This window comes from Aegilops tauschii, chromosome 3 (genome assembly GCF_002575655.3).
Source record: "Aegilops tauschii subsp. strangulata cultivar AL8/78 chromosome 3, Aet v6.0, whole genome shotgun sequence".
Taxonomy (NCBI): domain Eukaryota; kingdom Viridiplantae; phylum Streptophyta; class Magnoliopsida; order Poales; family Poaceae; genus Aegilops; species Aegilops tauschii.
Genome location: NC_053037.3, coordinates 566,439,521 through 566,448,376, shown reverse-complemented (window position 1 = coordinate 566,448,376; position 8,856 = coordinate 566,439,521).

Sequence of the window (8,856 nt, the reverse complement as noted above, 5' to 3'; positions counted from 1 at the left end):
TTCAGATTGTACATGTTTATCATATTTATACTCCACGAAAAAGTAAAAAAACAAGGGTTAGATCATCACGTCCATGCCATTCTAAGCTGTCACAATTTTTCTTTTTAGTTCGTTGCTTCGTTGAGTTTAGGCCTGCATCATCGCGTCGAGTTGCTAGTCTTAGGGTCTAGTCCATTAGAGTTTCAACTTTTGTTCATATTAACCATGTCAAGGCTGCACCATCATCACCTACGCTGCCGACTACCGCTTTTTAGTTTCTTTGATCCTTTTGTTTTTGGTTAGTTTTGTGTGGCTTGTCAGCCCTTTGCTCCCAAGTTTGATCGTCAAAGCGTATAGATAGAGTTGGACCAGATAAGAAATAAACCAATATATAATCACTATACATTGAATATGTTATCCTCCTTTATCTAAAAGTGTCACGAGTCATCTTCTCTACCAAACAATATCATTAGAAATAGCTTAGGTTATATTGAGATTTTGTTTTTATACCAGTTTGTAGAATCTTTGGTTTCACCCCAGTTTTAGTCCCTACCATGGATTTCAATTTCAGTTTCAGAAAAATTTCAGCACCAACCGAAATCACTCAGTTCCCATTTCAGCCAAATGACCGGAATATTAACTTGAATTCAATTAAAAAATTGAAAAATTTAAAATATATTTTGAAAAATATTGGAATTGTTGTGCTATACTGAAATTGCTGAAATATTTTGGCCGAAATGTAATATTTTAGTGTCTGCTGAAATTACTGAAATTCAGTGAATTTCACCGAAATCTCATTGAACGTGAAAACCATGGTCCCTACACTTCCATCATACATCAGCCTATCAATCAAACAAACAAAACAAAAATACACTTCCACCTACTTTCATATGTACTTTCTTTTCATCAGGATGACCAAAGTAAGATAAAATCATGCATAAACTAATGGGTTCAAATTAATATGGTTTAATTAAATATTTAATATGCGTCATATCAATATCATGAAATTAAATATTTTTATTAAATCCTCCTGTCGATAAGGAGTGAAAGTAGACTGATTCACTTGCAAATCACACAGAATCTACAAACCATCTAATCAGACAACCAAACTTTCCTCCAGCTGAAACACTTATACTATCTCTGTTCTAAAATATATGACATTTTGGTAGGCTAAACTAGCCTACCAGAACATCATATATTTTACAACGCAGGTAGTAGATTATAACTAAAAGAAACTTCAGGCCACCTTTGCAATGGAAACTCTAGTTATGCTTAAATGAACAAACGAGTCAAAAGAAAATGGAGAGGAAGGGAACATTTTTAGCAATTAGATGCTCTACATGTTTCTGTCACGCCGCTCTCCTTTTGTTTTGGGTTTTGTCTGGTTTGTCGGCCAATTGCTCCCAAGTTTACTTTGTTGAAATGCATAGAAACACCATAAGGCAAAGGACTATGCACATTAGATGAATTATCTATATGTTTAGTAATGAGTTTATTATGCAGTAAGACAACGTTATACAATTCATAACAACATCTGACACCTATGCTAAGCATGACTACAAACAACATTGACAACGTAAGAATTTTAGCATTCTGTGTAAGATTTGCTCACACATGAATTAGACAGAAACAACACTGCCAAAATTCATCCACGAATGTTATTATTTGCTCTATCGTCTGTATCCACTTAATCCACGTGTGCTTCGTGGCATCTCCATATCATAAAGAATCAATAAAAAAAATTCCTTTTTCATAAAAAAGTTGTCATCTCTCCTGAACTATAGTACTCATGTGGCAAAAAATGACATTTTAGAAACACGTAGACAGTATGAAATAAAGATGGCCCATATATGACCACATTGGCAAAGAAATAAACTTGTACATGTTTTCATAGAGAAATTAGAAACTAGTTATTTTCTTAAATAACTATATTTCTAAGGAAATTTAAAGACAATATACAATATTTATCTAAGTATTGTGCTCTTTATATCTGAGAAACTCAGCCAATATAATCTCCAAAAAGAATAGTTAAGTAGTCCGGCAGAGAGCACCATCCAGAGATGGGACTTTCTGCATATAGTTGAACCTTGGACTTAATTACCTTAAAAATGCTTTTATATTATAGGACGGAGGGAGTAGTTTTGAGACTATACATAGTTTCCTGTATTACTTGGAACATTAGAGAGCAAAACTAACCTATTACATGTCCCCCAGAAATTTTATCAGTGGCCAAGCAGCTAGGGAGAAGCTAGATACCTCAGGACGTCCTCCCTGTATTAACGATGAATACTTGAGAAAAGAGTATGCTGCATCAAAATCCTCGTTCGATGCAGAGTTCTCTTGACTCAAGGGGTAAAACCATAAAGCTTGAGGCTTCTGACTTTCTCCTTTTGGATGAACTGACGATCCAAGTTTTAAGCTTGTTGTTCATATGCTCGCACAACTTCCTGTTTCCGCTGTCGATATGCATTTCTTCAAGAACCGTCGCATTCTCGGCAAAGAATTTGATCAGCTTGACACCCAAACAATTGGACTCCTCCAAGCGGAACTGCAAGCCCACTCTCTTCAGTGAGCTCTGCAAGCATTCGAACGAGTGCCGACTCAGGCCAGGGATATCTAAAACCTCACCACTGTTAACATCGCCATCATCTTCCAGAGAAACCACTGTCGGCTCTGCACGGTTGATAAGATCTATTGACTTGTCACGGTCAGACAGGAACTTTGTTTCCACGTACCCTTCTATGCGGTTATACTTTAATATGGCACCATGTTGCGCCGTGGTAAGGTTGATGCGAAGATCGCGGAGCACGGGGGAGCAGCGGAGCAGGTTCGCGATCGCGACCGACGCGGTCTTGCCTTTCGGCCTGTGCACTCCTTGCAGCTCGAGCCGCTCGAGTTTGGAGAAGGCGGGCAGGAGCTCGACGCGCCTCGCCTCGCGGAGCACCGCCATGTCCTCGAGGTTGTTCACCCTCAGCTTCAACTCCCTGACGCTGCTTAGGTCCTGGAGGAATCGCCAGAAGGTCACGAGGGTGGGGTGTGGATCCTCGTCGCTGCGGTGCTTCTCGCGTGGATACACGTACGTTTTCTCGACGCGTGGCCAGAAAAGGTGCAGGTCTGCCCGTGACAAGTCCGGTGGCCGCGGTCTCATCGTGAACCGTCGGAGAAACCCCGTGTACACGAAGCGCCGCAGCCTCGGCGCGTGGATCTCCACGGCGACGATGACGGGGGTCTTGCCGTCAGCATTCCCTCTCCAGCTGCACCTCCGGAGCACGAGCACTCTGGCTGCCGGACATTGGAGCACTACTTCTGTTGGTGGTGGGGGAGAAGTATCGCCCGAGGAGCAGTGGGCTGGCGCGCTCGTGTCGGCTCTTGGCCCAATGGTGATGACGACAGACTCAAGGTGGACGATGGCGAGCGCAGGCGCGGCATCGAACAGGCTCTGGAGGGCATCGAGGCGCACGGTGCAATGCCGCAGCCGCATCGATGAAAGCCGGGTGAACACGACAGTGGCGGCCGGTGGAAGGATGCTGCTGCAGTTGGTGAGTTCGAGCACGCGGAGGGTCTCCGACGGCAGCAAGCCGAGGCTGAGCATGTACTCGCCTACCACTTTCCTGGCGATCTCCTTCTTTGGCTCGTAGTAGGTGTCGTAGCGGCCTTCCACGGCGAGCCGGAGGACTTGGACGCCTCGCGCCGCCGGGTGGGAGAGAAGCGTGGTGATCACGCTTTGGTCCTGGTCCTGCGACGACAACCCGTCGCTGCCATATTGCAGGAACCTGCCGTCGACGCCAAACTCGAACTTCACGCGCAGGGTAAGCGTCGTGACGTGGTCGGCCGCCGCGAGCGCCGCCTGAGCCGCGGAGACGAAGGCGTCGCGCCGGGCGAAGAACGTGGCCTCCAGGCTCTTGCGCTCCTCTCCCCAGCTTTGGTAAAGTCGTTCTATGCGTTCGACGTGCGTCTCGAGATTTACGGCCCCCGAGGAGCGCAAGAGCGGCGAGCGCCAGCGCCGGGAGAGCGCTCTCGTGGAGGCGGCCTCCTTGGCTGGGGCGAAGTGCAGGAGGCGGCGGAGAAGCTGGTCGGGGAGCGCGGACAGGCGGTCGTCGCCGGCCATCCTCCACGTCCGCGGCTCGATGCGATCACGTTCTCGATGGGATGGGATGGGATAGGGAATTAGGGTTTAGGGATCGGATCGGTACGTAGGGAGAAATACTTTTTTTTCTTCCGAAAGAAAAAAAAATACGTTTACGTATTTGAGCAGGCAACGACGCAACGTCGGTTATAAACCGATCTCTAATCCTCCACACGGCATCTCCGATCGAGATCCTGAGATCGCCGCCGCCAGCCGCGATGTCGAACGGGAGCGCGACGACGAGTCACTCGCACCAGATCGTCGAACGGGAGCGCGAGCGCGACGACCGTCTGAGCAGTCTCGGCGATGTCGTGCTTGGCCATATCCTCTCGTTCCTCGACGCCGACGAGATCGGGCGTGCCGCGGCGCTCTCGAGGCGGTGGCGCGACGTTCTGGCCATCGTCCACACCGTCTCCCTGGACATGGATGAGCGGCCGAAACAGCCCATCATCTACGACGAGGTGGACGACGACTATATGTATTCCACCGAGTACATAAATCACCCGCCGGCGCTGTGGTCCTCAGTCGTCACCGGCGCCCTCTTTGGCCGCAGCCGCCGCCCGGCCCCCGCGCCCGGCCCGGTGCCCCTGCGTGCGCTCCGCGTTTGCCTGGGAGTGAGATTGGGATATGATTCCGACCAAAAGACCACGGTGGACCAGTGGGTCACTTACGCCCTGAAGCATGCCGGCCCCGACCTCGAGCTTGACCTCCGCCTCGGCCGAGACCCCATTTGCAAGCACCCCGAACGGGCCGCCCACGCTAGGCGATATGAGGTTAAAGACGTCAGCCGGAAGCCTCCGGAGACCAACGCCGACGACCATTCACCCCATGCGACAGATGACGAAGATGGCGACGATGTTGGCTCCAGCTGTGAAGAAAATTTTCGTGGATACGGAGAGTACACCGTCCCGTGGGGGGTTTTCTCCTGCCCCGCGCTGCGATCGCTTCGCCTTGGCGCTTGCAGGATCTCCCCGCCGGCGGCCTTCAGCATGCCGTGGCTCGAGGCGCTCCGCCTCACACACGTCCCTGACGAGGAGGAGCACGTGCAAAGGCTCATATCCGCCTGCCCCCACCTCGTGGACCTGACTCTCGAGGCTTGTGGAACGGTGACCACGCTCTCGCTCCTCGGCAACACGCACCTCCGCAGCCTCGCCCTCCGGTGCTGCCATAAATTAGCCGCCGTTGCCATCAACACGTCAGAGCTCCGCTCCTTTGACTACCGCGGTGCCGTCCCAGGCAACTCCTTTCTCACCATGCTCGGCAGCTCGCCATCTATCATGTCGTTCAAGGTCGACATCTGTGCGGTCTGTGTTGGGGAGGCCACCTCAGAAGAGGAGCTCAGCACGCTCGGTTCCTTCGTACAGCACTTCGTGTCGACAACGAAACACCTCCACTTATCCTGCGCCTTTATGGGCTCATGCTTCGCACGTCTCCCAGCATTCACGAGCCTCCGCTACCTTCAACTGATCGGACACGTGCCACGCGACGGTGACGACCCCGCCGCAGCAGCTGCCGCGACAAGCAAAATCCTCTGCCAAGCACCGAACCTGCAAACATTGTCCTTGTTGTTCGAAGTAAAGCGTCGCAATCCCAATAAGTACGACCCTGATGAGTACGACTACGACGATCGCAGCGAGGGGCAGCTCCTCGATGCTCACCTCCTCAACTGCAACAAGTACGACACCCTCGACGTTCCGGTGGCGAGCGTGGCCGTGCCGTCCTGCCTCAGGAGTCGGGTCAGGAAGATCAACCTGTTGCATTACCAAGGTGGAAGGGCGCAGAGGACGCTGGTCCGGTTCTTGGTCCGCAACGCTGAAGTTCTTGAGAAGCTTTACTGTGGATTCGCCGAGGGGCCGTTGTGGATTCAGAAGGAACTGAAGCGCGAGATTGAACGATGGGCAGTGAACGAGACAACCAGCAAGGAGTTCCGTTGACTGGATGCTTGTGTGCCTTTGCAATTGCGGTATAACTTCTGATGGATTCGTGATAATTTAGTAAATATTGAACAATATTCTCTAAACATTTGGCTCAGTCGACTTAACCATGTCTTATGTTATATTCATGAGATCTTACATTGAGATTCGTGGTTTTTTTTTGCTCTCTTGCATGTTATGTCACTTGACTGAGACTTGGTTAAATCTCATTCGACTGAGACCTAGCCAAACCCGTCATTTATTGATTGTCTAGAATGTCTACAGGAATTACAGTTATATATATAGTACATATATATCATGTGGATTGCCCCTGCCCTGCCCCTGCCCCCATCTAAATCTAAAGATAAAGCAATCTAAGGAGTACATGTTAGGGTTTCGATTTGACAGTTTCAAATGCCCCAGCAAATAGCTAGCAGCAAGGCCAGTAGTATAAAACTTCTCACCATCAGGTGAAAAGATGTAGTATAAAACTTTTCACGTTCAAGTCCTTCTGCTCTAATTGCTGGCTGTTTGTTGTTGGATATGTTGTACGAAAGACGAATATAAGAAAACGTCCTCAGTAGTGAATTGTGGGCACTCAACTATTTCATGACATTCAGTGGTCGATCATAGGCATTACTTTACTGCTACATCATCTCTTTTAGTGTCTATATCAAGTATTCCTGCTGCATATTAATTTGAATGCTGCATATGTAGGTAGTACACTAGTAAATAAACATACATACATACTCTGTTAATCATCTGTCACATCAAAAAAAAAATACATCACTACACTTGTCTCCCTGCAGCCCACACTTTGCACAGACTGGCTGCATTTGGTTGCTTAAGAGGGCATCTAAGCCATGTTGCTACTCACATGAAAAAACTCAACCCGACCAGTGTGTACCAAGGTAGAAACAGAAATAGACAGACCAAAATCTGTTGACCTTGCTAAATCATTTGGCCGTGCAAGTGCTCCAGATGCTTTTTAAGATGATTGTAAGGCAAGAGGAAGTGCTATAGCAATTAATCTCTTTCTTACATGAAGCTGTCAAGTCCTTTTGTCCTGATTGTTCTTCGGTTTGGAGATGAAGTAGTGTTATTTTGCTTCCCGTTGGTGTAAGATTAGGGGTCAAGTGCCAACAATTCAGAACTGGGGGTTTTGCTGCAAAGAAGCAACTCCTTTCCTGAACACATGTTTAGAGTTTATAAGACTGTAAAACTGCAAAGAAGCAACTATTTATAAAAGAATATAAAAAGCGCAATACTGTATGAAAACGTCAGCAATGGAGGTTAGGTGAAAGAAAAATATCATACACAATAAAAAAAAGCTGAAACAAACAATATGCTCCAAGAGGTCCATGAGTCTAGTGCAGGGGGGGTTTTCTCAACCGATATTTTCGAAAACCGGTCGGTTACCGGATATTTCGGTGGTCTGCGAAAAATTTAAAACCGTCCAAAAATTCAAACCTTTTGAATTTAACCGTCTAACTAGTCGTCAAATAGGGCCCATATGCATGTATTAGCATGACATATCTTGTAACCCGGTGGCGAGGAGTGTAACCAATCACCCTAAAGGTTGGGGGATCCACAGTACCAGATCGAGCATTATAATTTTTATATATTCACACTTATATGAAACTTTTAAAAAAATTGCATGGTGCGGCATGAAGGATACGAACATGCGGTGTCGGGAAGATGACAAAATGGGCTTACCACTCGGATAGGAAGTCGATCATTTTGAAGACGGGTTAAACTTAATATATTTTGGTAGTGTGTTTTTTGAATTCCAAATTCGCCCGAAAAAATTGGGTGAAAAAAACTGAATTTTCCAAGATTTTCTAGAAACCAGGGTGTTGTCTTGAAAATGTCATGCTTCGCACGTGTTATAGGGCCCATATGCATGTATTAGCATGACATATCGTGTAACCTGGTGGCGAGGAGCGTAACCCATCACCCTAAAGGTTGGGGGATCCACAGTACCAGATCGGGCATTATAATTTTTGTGTATTCACACTTATATGAAACTTTTGAAAAAGTTGCATGGTGCGGCATGAAGGATTCGAACATGCGGTGTCGGGAAGATAACAAAACGGGCTTACCACTCGGATAGGAAGTCGATCATTTTGAAGATGGGTTAAACTTAACATATTTTTGTAGTATGTTTTTTGAATTCAAAATTCGCCCGAAAAAATCGGGCAAACAAAACTGAATTTTCCAAGATTTTCCAGAAACCAGGGTGTTTTCTTGAAAATGTCACGGTGATTCTAGAACAAGGGTGTTGACGAAATAGCTGATTTATTTCCTTGTCATTATCTTCTATTGAAACTTGTCACTATCTTTCTTGGCAAGAACAATGTGTAATAATAGGCGTTTTTCATGAGTGTAGAAAATTTAAGTCTTCGTCATAACTTGATACTTCAGAGATGAGTGATTTACGGATGGTGCATGGTGTTGTTGCTATACCAAAAGCTCGTTGTTGTATGCTGGTGCTACTACGCAAATTGTGGTGTGCTGCTGTTGTAGGAAGTGTTACCAAATGCAAGGAATTGTTTTTTTTGGGGGGGGGGGGGGGGGGGTCCTCCATATGTAGTCCATATTGGAATCTCTAAAAGAATTAAAACGGAGGGAGTAATTCATTCTTCTTACGAAACTTATTTTTATTAAAATTATACTATTATATGCTAATTCTTGCATATTGTCAAAAAAGCGCAATTTCTGTGTAAATCATGTGCAAATTTTTCAATGTTTGTCTTAGATTATTATTTTCATTTGTTTATTCCTACAGGGTAATACCAACGTCTCTAATTCATTCTTTCTTAGAAAACATCATTATTT